General features: G+C 39.2%; 1 non-coding gene across 1 annotated transcript; it reads right to left on the reverse strand.

Moving 5' to 3' along the window:
* Positions 1-8,557: 8,557 nt before the first annotated feature.
* On the reverse strand, positions 8,558-8,665 carry LOC112764582 (small nucleolar RNA R71). Its single transcript, XR_003183249.1, has one exon. It is a non-coding gene; the product is annotated as a small nucleolar RNA R71 (small nucleolar RNA).
* Between the last annotated feature and the right edge of the window lie 2,951 nt (positions 8,666-11,616).

Raw genomic sequence — 11,616 nt, forward strand, 5'->3', positions numbered from 1 at the left:
TCAAGATCAAACAAGAGGACTTGTCAAGAACAACTTGAAGATCATGAAGAACACTATGAATGCATGAGATTTTCGAAAAAATGCAAGAAAAAATTTTAAAATCATGCAATTGACACCAAACTTAATGATTAACACAAGACTCAAACAAGAAACACAAAATATTTTTGATTTTTTATGATTTTCTAATTTTTTTGTATTTTTATTTAATTTTTTTCGAAAAACATTTTTGGAAAAACGAAAAATAAAAGAAAAATTTTTGAAAAAGATTTTTGAAAAGAAGATTACCTAATCTGAGCAACAAGATGAACCGTCAGTTGTCCATACTCGAACAATCCCCGGCAACGGCGCCAAAAACTTGGTGGACGAAATTATGATTCCTATTTTCTTGTAATTGGATTTTAGAAATTGGCACTAGTGGACACAACTCCGTTCAACTGACCAGCAAGTGTACTGGGTCGTCCAAGTAATAAACCTTACGTGAGTAAGGGTCGAATCCACAGAGATTGTTGGTATGAAGCAGGCTATGGTCACCTTGCAAATCTCAGTTAGGCAGAAAAAAGAGGAATTGTAATTATAATAAATAAAAAGGAATAATAAAAGGGATAGAAGACTTATGCAGATTCATTGGTAGGAATTTCAGATAAGCAGGTGGAGATGCTGTAGAGCCCAAGCACGCCTGCTCTCCTACTGCTTCTACTCAATCCTTCTTACTCCTTTCCATGGCAAGCCTTGTATAGGGGTTCACCATTAACTGTGGCTACTTTCTTCCTCTCGGGGAAATACCCTGTGCGGTTGTCACTCGCACAGCTAACCAGTCTGGAGGCATCACCCATGGCTAATGGCTACATCCCATCCTCGCAGTGAAAACTAATGCACGCACTCTGTCACAGTACGGCTAATCACCGGTTGGTTCCCGCTCCTACTGGAATAGAATCCCTCTTTTGCGTCTGTCACTAACGCCCAGCAGGTTAAAGTTTGAAGCACGTCACAGTCATTCATTACCGGAATCCTACTCGGAATACCACAGACAAGGTGAGACTTTTCGGATCCTCATAAATGCCGCCATCTATCTAGCTTATACCACGAAGATTCTGTTGGGGAATCTAAGAGATACGCATTCAAGCTCTGTTGCATGTAGAACGGAAGTGGTTGTCAATCACGCACGTTCATAAGTGAGAATGATGATGAGGGTAATTTGACTCATAGCATTCATCATGTTCTTGGGTACGAATGAATATCTTGGAATAAGAATAAAAGAGAATTGAATAAAAGATAATAGAATTTCATTAATACTTGAGGTACAGCAGAGCTCCACACCCTTGATCTATGGTGTGCAGAAACTTCACCGTTGAAAATACATAAGCAAAGGAGGTTCAGGCATGGCCGAATGGCCAGCCCTCTCTAACGTGATCACAGGATTCAAAATACAATCCAGGATGTCTAATACAATAGATAAATGTCCTATATATACTAGACTAGCTACTAGGGTTTACATGAGTAAGTAATTGATGCATAAATCCACTTCCGGGGCCCACTTGGTGTATGCTTGGGCTGAGCTTGATCATTCCACGAGCTAAGGCATTTCTTGGCGTTAAACTTTGAGTTATGACGTGTTTTGGGCGTTTAACTCCGGATCATGACGTTTTTCTGGCGTTTAACTCCAGACAGCAGCGTGTACTTGGCGTTTAACGCCAAGTTACGTCGTCATTCTTCGAATAAAGTATGGACTATTATATATTGCTGGAAAGCCCTGGATGTCTACTTTCCAACGCCGTTGAGAGCGCGCCAATTGGAGTTCTGTAGCTCCAGAAAATCCATTTCGCGTGTAGGGAGGTCAGATTCCAACAGCATCAGCAGTCCTTTTGTCAGCCTTCTTCAGAGTTTTGCTCAAATCCCTCAATTTCAGTCAGAATTTACCTGAAATCACAGAAAAACACACAAACTCATAGTAAAGTCCAGAAATGTGAATTTAACATAAAAACTAATGAAAACATCCCTAAAAGTAGCTTAAACTTACTAAAAACTATATAAAAACAATGCCAAAAAGCGTATAAATTATCCGCTCATCACCCAGTGATAAAGGATTTTTGGCGTTTAACGCCAGCCAGGGCACCTGGCTGGGCGTTAAACGCCCAAAAGGGGCACCAAATGGGCGTTAAACGCCAGAATGGGTGCCATTCTGGGCGTTTAACGCCAGAAAGGTGGGGGGACCACAATTTTGTTTTCAAACCAAATTTTTTCAAACTTTCCTTTTCTCACCCATATTTTTCTACAAAAATACATTTCAATCTCTCATCATTCACTTTCAAATTTTCAAAATCATTCTTCAAATCATTCAAAGCATTCCCAAATTTTGTTCAAAAAAAACTCACCTTTCTCTTAATTTCTTTCCATATCTTCTCAAATCTCTTTTCAAATTTCTTTTTTTTTCGAAAACTCCCCTCCCCACCTTATAAATACACGTTTGGCTCCCTCTTCCCACCACACCATTCGAATTTCCTCTTCCTCTCTCTCTCTTCTCTTCTTTCTTTTCTTTTGCTTGAGGACAAGCAAACCTCTAAGTTTGGTGTGCTTTTCCGTGATCACTAAGCCAAGATTCATCAAGATCATGGCTCCTAAGGGAAAACAAACCAATTTAAGAGGAAAGAAAGAGAATAATCCAAAGAATCTTTGGAATCAAGAGAAGTTCTTAACCAAAGAACATGAAGACCATTATCACAAAATAATGGGTCTGAGGTCAGTGATCCCGGAGGTTAAATTTGATCTGAAAGAAGATGAATATCCGGGGATCCAAGAGCAAATTCGAAACAGAGGATGGGAAGTTCTGACCAATCCTGAAATAAAGGTTGGAAGGAATATGGTTCAGGAATTCTACTCTAATCTGTGGCTAACAGATAAGCAAAGAATAACTGGAACTGCTTACCATACCTACAGAACCATGGTCAGAGGGAAAGTTATGTACTTCCATCTGGACAAAATAAGAGAAATCTTCAAACTACCTCAACTGCAAGATGATCCTGAATCCTTTAATAGGAGGATGGTGAGAGCAGATAAAGGGTTGGATCAAGTTCTAGAGGACATATGCCTCCCTGGAACTAAGTGGATAACCAATTCAAAGGGTGTCCCAAACCAACTCAAGAGGGGAGACCTCAAACCAATTGCAAGAGGTTGGCTAGACTTTATTGGGCGTTCCATATTGCCCACTAGCAACCGTTCTGAGGTCACCATCAAGAGAGCAGTGATGATTCATTGCATTATGCTTGGAAAAGAAGTGGAGGTTCATCATGTGATTGCTTGTGAGATCTACACAATTGCAAATAAAAATTCCACTGAAGCCAAATTGGCTTACCCAAGCTTGATCTCCTTGCTCTGTAAAGAGGCTGGGGTGAAGATGGGAGTAGATGAGTTCATACCCATTGAACACCCAATCACCAAGAATTCAATGGAAGGACAAATGCAAGACAACTCTATCAAGAGGAGGGTGCATGAATTCCTCCCTGAATTCCCAAGAATTGACTACTGGACCAGCCTAGAAGCATCTATCACCAAGTTGCAAGAGACTATGGAGCAACTGAAGGAAGAACAACAGAATCAGAACTGCATGCTCTGCAAATTGCTGAAGGAACAAGAGAAGCAGGGGCGTGAACTCCAAGAGATGAAACGCCAAAAGTTCTCCTCTCAAGCTGAGGGAGCATCCACTTCTCAAAATCAAGGTTGTTGAGTCCTAACTCTGTGAAAACCTCTATCATTAGGAGCCTATGTTTTTGCATTTTTTTTCTTCTTTTGTTTTGTTTTCTATTTTTATTTTTTCTAGTCCCATCTTATATTTATCTTTGAGTCTTGTTCTTAATTCATAGATTAATGAAATTGAAATTTTATGCCTTAAAGATATGAATGTCCTATGAATCCATCACCTCTCTTAAATGAAAAATGCTTTAATCACAAAAGAACAAGAAGTACAGGATTTCGAAATTTATCCTTGAAACTAGTTGAATTAGCTTGATGTGGTGACAATACTTTTTGTTTTCTGAATGAATGCTTGAACAGTGCATATGTCTTTTGAATTTGTTGTTTTGAGAATGTTAAAATTGTTGGCTCTTGAAAGAATGAGGAAAAAGAGAACTGTTATTGAGGATCTAAAAATCATTAGATGATTCTTGAAGCAAGAAAAAGCAGTGGATACAAAAAAAAATTTCGAAAAAAAAGAGAGAGAGAAAGAAAAAGAAAAAAAAATAAAGTTGTGATCCAAGGCAAGAAGAGTGTACTTAAGAACCCTGGACACCTCCAATTGGGGACTCTAGCAAAGCTGGGTCACAATCTGAAAAGGTTCACCCAATTATGTGTCTGTGGCATGTATGTATCCGGTGGTAATACTGGAAGACAGAGTGCTTTGGGCCACAGCCAAGACTCATACACTAGCTATGTTCAAGAATCATTATACTCAACTAAGAGAATCAATAACACTATCTGAGTTCTGAGTTCTTATAGATGCCAATCATTCTGAACTTCAAGGGATAGAGTGAGATGCTAAAACTGTTCGGAGGCAAAAAGCTACTAGTCCTGCTCATCTAATTGGAGCTATGTTTTCTTGATATTTTGGAATCTATAGTATATTCTCTTCTTTTTATCCTATTTTGATTTTCAGTTGCTTGGGGACAAGGAACAATTTAAGTTTGGTGTTGTGATGAGCGGATAATTTGTATGCTTTTTGGCATTGTTTTTAGTATGTTTTTAGTATGATCTAGTTAGTTTTTAGTATATTTCTATTAGTTTTTAGTTAAAATTCACTTTTCTGGACTTTACTATGAGTTTGTGTGTTTTTCTGTGATTTCAGGTATTTTCTGGCTGAAATTGAGGGACCTGAGCAAAAATCTGATTCAGAGACTAAAAAGGACTGCAGATGTTGTTGGATTCTGACCTCCCTGCACTCGAAGTGGATTTTCTGGGGCTACAGAAGCCCAATTGGCGCGCTCTCAACGGCGTTAGAAAGTAGACATCCTGGGCTTTCCAGCAATATATGATAGTCCATACTTTTCCCAAGATTTGATGGCCCAAACTGGCGTTCAAAGTCACCCTCAGAAATCCCAGCGTTAAACGCCGGAACTGGCACCAAAATGGGAGTTAAACGCCCAAACTGGCACTAAAGCTGGCGTTTAACTCCAAGAAGAGTCTCTACACGAAAAAGCTTCATTGCTCAGCCCAAGCACACACCAAGTGGGCCCGGAAGTGGATTTTTATGTCATTTACTCATCTCTGTACACCCTAGGCTACTAGTTTTCTATATATAGGACCTTTTACTATTGTATTTAAAATCTTTTGATCACTTTAGATCTCTAGATCATCTTTGGACGTCTAGTTCTTAGATCACTAGGAGGCTGGCCTCACGGCCATGCCTAGACCTTGTTCTTATGTATTTTCAACGGTGGAGTTTCTACACACCATAGATTAAGGTGTGGAGCTCTGCTGTACCTCGAGTATTAATGCAATTACTATTGTTCTTCCATTCAATTCCGGTTGTTCTTGTTCTAAGATATCACTTGTTCTTCAACTTGATGAATGTGATGATCCGTGACACTCATCATCATTCTCACCTATGAACGTGTGACTGACAACCACCTCCGTTCTACCTTCGATTGGGTGAATATCTCTTGGATTCCTGATTGCACGATGCATGGTTGATCGCCTGACAACCGAGTGCTCATCTGACAAACGAGCCAACCATTCCGTGAGATCAAAGTTTTCGTGGTATAGGCTAGAACTGATGGCGGCGTTCAAGAGAATCCGGAAGGTCTAACCTTATCTGTGGTATTCTGAGTAGGATTCAATGATTGAATGACTGTGACGTGCTTCAAACTCCTAGCAGGCGGGGCGTTAGTGACAGACGCAAAAGAATCGATGGATTCTATTCCAGCCTGACCGAGAACCGACAGATGATTACCCATGCTGTGACAGAGCATAGGCAGCGTTTTCACTGAGAGGATGGGAGGTAGCCATTGACAACGGTGAAACCCTACATAAGCTTGCCATGGAAAGGAGTAAGAAGGATTGGATGAAGACAGTAGGAAAGCAGAGAGACGGAAGGGAAGGCATCTTCATGCGCTTATCTGAAGTTCCCACCAATGAATTACATAAGTACCTCTATCTTTATTTTATTGTTTATTTTCGTTCATCATCATATCATTTGAGTTTGCCTGACTAAGATTTACAAGATGACCATAGCTTGCTTCATACTAACAATCTCCGTGGGATCGACCCTTACTCGCGTAAGGTTTATTACTTGGACGACCCAGTGCACTTGCTGGTTAGTTGTGCGAAGTTGTGTAATGCCATGGTATTGAACACCAAGTTCTTGGGGTTCATGACCGGGGATTATGAGCGTTGTGAAAAGTATTGTTCACAATTTCGCGCACCAAGTTTTTGGCGCCGTTGCCGGGGATTGTTCAAGTTTTGAGCAAGCTTTTGGTCCGGTAACATCAGTGCCAAGATCCGGCAACAGCACCAAGTTTTTGGCGCCGTTGCCGGGGATTGTTCAGTTTGGACAACTGACGGTTCATCTTGTTGCTTAGATTAGGTATTTTTTTTTTCTTCAGAGTTCTTAAGAATGAATTCTAGTGTTTCAAGGTGATGTTCTTATCATCACCAAAGCTGATTGATCTTCATCAATTTAGCTCTTGAATGCAATGTTCTGCTGAAGCTTGGCTGACCATGTCTAATTCCTTTAGACTGAAGTTTTAGACTAACATTGCATGATTCCTGGAATTCTCATTAAGAACTTTGATACCTTTTTCCACTTAATTTTCGAAAAACACAAAAAAAAATCAAAAAATCATAAAATCCAAAAATTTCTTGTTTGAGTCTAGTGTCTCATCTTACGTTTGGCGTCAATTGCATGCATTCATTCATGTGTCTTAAGGATTTTCAAGTAGTTTTTGATGATTTCTTGCTCTGATCTTTGAATTCTCTTGACTTGAGTGTTTATGTGTCTCATATGCATTCTCATTAGTGTCAGTAGTGTACAAACTGCTAAGTTTGGTGTCTTGCATGCATTGTTATTTGATTTTAGTTGTATTTTGATTATTCCTTACTATTAAAAATCCAAAAATATTTTTAATTTGTGTCTTTTCAAGTCAATAATACAGAGAATTGAAGATTCAGAACATACTGCAGAGGAATTACACAGAAAAAGCTGGGCGTCCAAAACGCCCAGTGAAGAGGACAGACTGGCGTTTAAACGCCAGCCAGGGTACCTGGCTGGGCGTTTAACGCCCAAAAGGGTAGTAGTTTGGGCGTTAAACGCCAGAATGTGCACCATTCTGGGCGTTTAACGCCAGGATGGCACAAGAGGGAAGATTCTGTTTTTCAAATCAGATTTTTTTTCAAGTTTTCAAAGTTTTTCAAAATCAAATCTTTTTCAAATCAATTTTTCAATCAAATCTTTTTCAAATTTAATTTCTTCCTTTTTTCAAAGATACTTGCTACCAATTAATGATTTGATTCAATATTTCAAGTATGTTGCCTTTTCTGTTGAGAAAGGTTTAATGTTTGAATCATATCTTTTCTTGTTAGCCAAGTTTTTAATTTTCAAAATCAAATCTTTTTTAAAATGTTTTTCAAATCATATCTTCTCAATCACATCTTTTTAAAACCAATCATATTTTCTTAACCACATCTTTTTCAAAATAATTTTCAATCAAATCTCTTTGATTTCTAATTCCAAAATCTTTTTCAAAAAAAAACACTTCACTTCTTTCCCACTTTCATTTTCGAAAATTAAGTAATGTTTTTCAAAAATGTTTTCAAAATTTTCACTTAATTTTCGAAAATCACTTCCCTTCTTCTCACATCCTTCTATTTATGGACTAACACTATTCCTTAATGCAAAATTCGAACTCCATCTTCTGTGATAAGTTCGAATTTTCTACTTCTGTCTTCTACTCTTCTTTTCCTCTGACACTTCAAGGAATCTCTATACTGTGACATAGAGGATTTCATATTTTCTTGTTCTCTTCTCTTTCTTATGAGCAGGAGCAAAGACAAGGGCATTCTTGTTGAGGCTGATCCTGAACCTGAAAGGACCTTGAAGAGAAAGCTAAGAGAAGCCAAAGCACAACTCTCTTTAGAGGACCTGACCGAATTCTTCAAAGAAGAAGAACACATGGCAGCCGAAAACAACAATGCCAACAATGCAAGGAAGGTGCTGGGTGACATTACTGCACCTACTCCCGATTTCTATGGGAGAAGCATCTCTATCCCTGCCATTGGAGCAAACAACTTTGAGCTTAAGCCTCAATTAGTTTCTCCAATGCAACAGAATTGCAAGTTCCATGGACTTCCATTGGAAGATCCTCATCAGTTCTTAGCTGAGTTCTTGCAAATCTGTGACACTGTCAAGACTAATGGGGTTGACCCTGAGGTCTACAGACTTATGCTATTCCCTTTCGCTGTAAGAGACAGAGCTAGAACATGGTTGGACTCTCAACCTAAAGAAAGCCTGGACTCTTGGGAAAAGCTAGTCAATGCCTTCTTGGCAAAGTTCTTTCCACCTCAAAAATTGAGTAAGCTTAGAGTGGAAGTCCAAACCTTCAGACAGAAGGAAGGAGAATCCCTCTATGAAGCTTGGGAAAGATACAAACAATTAATCAGAAAATGTCCCTCTGACATGCTTTCTGAATGGAGCATCATAGGAATTTTCTATGATGGTCTCTCTGAACTGTCCAAGATGTCCTTGGATAGCTCTGCTGGAGGCTCTCTTCATTTGAAGAAGACGCCTACAGAAGCTCAAGAGCTAATTGAAACGGTTGCAAATAACCAATTCATGTACACTTCTGAAAGAAATCCTGTGAACAATGGGACTAGTCAGAAGAAAGGAGTTCTTGAGATTGACACTCTGAATGCCAAAATGGCTCAGAACAAAATATTGACTCAACAAGTCAATATGATTTCTCAAAGTCTGTCTGGAATGCAAAATGCACCAAGCAGTACTAAGGAGGCTTCATCTGAGGAAGAAGCTTATGATCCTGAGAACCCTTCAATAGAAGAGGTGAATTACATGGGAGAACCCTATGGAAACACCTACAATCCTTCATGGAGGAATCATCCAAATCTTTCATGGAAGGATCAAAAGAGACCTCAACAAGGTTTCAATAACAATAATGGTGGAAGAAACAGGTTTAGCAATAGCAAACCTTTTCCATCATCTTCTCAGTAATAGACAGAGAGCTCTAAGCAGAATACCTCTGACTTAGCAACCATGGTCTCTGATCTAATCAAAACCACACGAAGTTTCATGACTGAAACAAGGTCCTTGGTGCACGAAATTGCAATCACACTTTTGCAACTCCGCACAACTAACCAGCAAGTGCACTGGGTCGTCCAAGTAATACCTTGCGTGAGCAAGGGTCGATCCCACGGAGATTGTCGGCTTGAAGCAAGCTATGGTTATCTTGTAAATCTTAGTCAGGATATCAGGAATTATCAGGATTGATTGTGAAAAGCAAAAGAACATGAAATAGTTACTTGTTTTGCAGTAATGGAGAATAGGTTGAGGTTTGGAGATGCTCCATCTTCTGAATCTCTGCTTTCCTACTGTCTTCTTCTTCAAACACGCAAGTCTCCTTCCATGGCAAGCTGTATGTAGGGTTTCACCGTTGTCAATGGCTACCTCCCATCCTCTCAGTGAAAGCGATTGCATATGCTCTGTCACAGCATAGCGGAATTCATCTGTCGGTTCTCAATCAGGCCGGAATAGAATCCAATGATTCTTTTGCGTCTGTCACTAACGCCCCGCCTTCAGGAGATTGAAGCACGTCACAGTCATTCAAGCATTGAATCCTACTCAGAATACCACAGACAAGGTTTAGACCTTCCGGATTCTCTTGAATGCCGCCATCAGTCTAGCTTATACCACGAAGATTCCGGTTAAAGAACCCAAGAGATAACTACTTAATCTAAGGTAGAACGGAGGTGGTTGTCAAGCACGCGTTCATGGTTGAGAATGATGATGATTGTCACGGATCATCACATTCATCCGGATTAAGAACAAGTATTATCTTAGAATGGAAGCAAGCATGATTGAATGAGAAACAGTAGTAATTGCATTAATCCATCAAGACACAGCAGAGCTCCTCACCCCCAACCATGGGGTTTAGAGACTCATGCTGTGGAAGATACAATGAGAAACGTGTAAAGTGTCATGAGGTCATAAGGTACTGATACAATGTCAAAAGATCCTATTAATAATAAACTAGTAGCCTAGGGTGTACAGAAATGAGTAAATGACGTAAAAATCCACTTCTAGGTCCACTTGGTGTGTGCTTGGGCTGAGCATTGAAGCTTTTATGTGTAGAGACGTTTTCTGGAGTTAAACGCCAGTTCTCATGCCAGTTTGGGCGTTTAACTCCAAGTTTTATGCCAGTTCCGGCGTTTAACGCTGGAATTTCTGTGGGTGACTGTGAGCGCCGGTTTGGGCCATCAAATCTTGGGCAAAGTATAGACTATCATATATTGCTGGAAAGCCCAGGATGTCTACTTTCCAACGCCGTTGAGAGCGCGCCAATTGGGTTTCTGTAGCTCCAGAAAATCCACTTCGAGTGCAGGGAGGTCAGAATCCAACAGCATCTGCAGTCCTTTTTGGTCTCGGAATCAGATTTTTGCTCAGGACCCTCAATTTCAGCCAGAAAATACCTGAAATCACAGAAAAACACACAAACTCATAGTAAAGTCCAGAAAAGTGAATTTTAGCTAAAAAATAATAAAAATATACTAAAATCTAACTAAATCATACTAAAAACATACTAAAAACAATGCCAAAAAGCATACAAATTATCCGCTCATCACAACACCAAACTTAAATTGTTGCTTGTCCCCAAGCAACTGAAAATCAAAATAGGATAAAAAGAAGAGAATATACTGTAGACTCCAAAATATCAAGGAAACATAGCTCCAATTAGATGAGCGGGACTAGTAGCTTTTTGCCTCCGAACAGTTTTGGCATCTCACTCTATCCCTTGAAGTTCAGAATGATTGGCATCTATAAGAACTCAGTACTCAGATAGTGTTATTGATTCTCTTAGTTGAGCATAATGATTCTTGAACATAGCTAGTGTATGAGTCTTGGCTGTGGCCCAAAGCACTCTGTCTTCCAATATTACCACCGGATACATACATGCCACAGACACATAATTGGGTGAACCTTTCCAGATTGTGACTCAGCTTTGCTAAAGTCCCCAATTAGAGGTGTCCAGGGTTCTTAAGCACACTCTTGTTGCCTTGGATCACAACTTTATTTCTTTCTTTTTCTTTTTCTTTTCTTCTTTTTTTTTCGAAAATTTTATATTTATTTATTTTATTTTTTTTATCCACTGCTTTTTCTTGCTTCAAGAATCAGTCTAATGATTTTTAGATCCTCAATAACAGTTCTCCTTTTCCTAATTCTTTCAAGAGCCAACAAATTTTAACATTCTCAAAACAACAAATTCAAGAGACATATGCACTGTTCAAGCATTCATTCAGAAAGCAAAAAGTATTGTCACCACATCAAACTAATTCAACTAGTTTCAATGATAAATTTTGAAATCCTGTACTTCTTGTTCTTCTGTGATTAAAGCATTTTTTCAT

Source organism: Arachis hypogaea, chromosome 2, assembly GCF_003086295.3.
Source record: "Arachis hypogaea cultivar Tifrunner chromosome 2, arahy.Tifrunner.gnm2.J5K5, whole genome shotgun sequence".
Lineage (NCBI taxonomy): Eukaryota > Viridiplantae > Streptophyta > Magnoliopsida > Fabales > Fabaceae > Arachis > Arachis hypogaea.